Source organism: Sinocyclocheilus anshuiensis, unplaced genomic scaffold (genome assembly GCF_001515605.1).
Source record: "Sinocyclocheilus anshuiensis isolate Anshui unplaced genomic scaffold, SAMN03320099.WGS_v1.1 scaffold300, whole genome shotgun sequence".
Classification (NCBI taxonomy): Eukaryota; Metazoa; Chordata; class Actinopteri; order Cypriniformes; family Cyprinidae; genus Sinocyclocheilus; species Sinocyclocheilus anshuiensis.
The window spans coordinates 3,174,048-3,175,214 of record NW_015557379.1 but is presented as its reverse complement, the minus strand read 5'-3'; positions in this window follow the sequence as shown (position 1 = coordinate 3,175,214).

Below are 1,167 nucleotides of genomic sequence, written 5' to 3'. Positions count from 1 at the left end.
CGATAAACACTGAGACAAGTGCACTTGTCACGACAAACCGGTCAAGTAGCCTACTTTACAAACAACGGGTCAAATTATGGTGGATTTGAGAGGGTCCCAAGCAAGCCTCGAACTTTTCTAGCAGACATAAAATCAACACGGTATATAAATAAGTATATACTCTATTTACATTATACATTACAGCATAGTACGTACGTTTCATACAGTATTTTCAACATGATTTCAAATATGTTAATACTAACAACAAAAGTTTTAAATGAAAAGAGTGAAAAGAGTCGCGTTCGTGTGGAAGCCCGTTTCCGCCACTGAATAAAAAATAAAAAAAGTATTTGCGACTTTTTATCTCACAATTCTGACTTTTTTTTTCACAGAATCGTGAGCTATAAACTCACAATTGCGAGAAAAAAAATCTGAATTGTGAGTTTATATCTCGCAATTGCGAGTTTATTTAATACACGAGTTTCACAATTTGAGTTGAATTACTGAAATAATTTAACTTTTCCACGACATTCTAATTTATTGAGATGCACCTGTATATCTCACAAATCTGAGAAAAAAAAGTCAGAATTGCCAGAAAAAAAAGTCAGAATTGCGAGATATAAACTCGCAATTGCGAGAAAAAAGTCAGAATTGCGAGTTTTGATCTCGCAATTGTGACTTTATATCTCGCAATTCTGACTTTATTGCTCGCAATTGTGAGTTTATATCACGCAATTCAAGTCAGAATTCTGACTTTTTTTCTCAGAATTGCGTGATATAAACTCACAATTGCGAGTTAAAGTCCAATTTTGAGGGGGGGGGAAAGACTGATATGTTCTCGCAATTGCGAGTTTATATCTCAGAATTGCGAGAAAAAATGTCAGAATTGTGAGTTTATATCTTGCAGTTCTGACTTTATTTCTCAGAATTGCAACTTTGTCTCGCAATTGCGAGTTTATATCTCTCAATTATGACTTTTTAACTCGCAATTGCGAGTTTAACTCACGCAATTCTTAGAAAAAAAAAGTCGCAATTACCTCTTTTATTTTTTATTCAGTGGCGGAAACGGGCGTCCATACATTTGGCTGAGGAAGTAACTATACAGAAAAATAATATTTCTATACAGCGACAAATGGTAGTCATTATTTATCGCTTTAGCATAGATTTACGCTTTATAATTATGTGTTT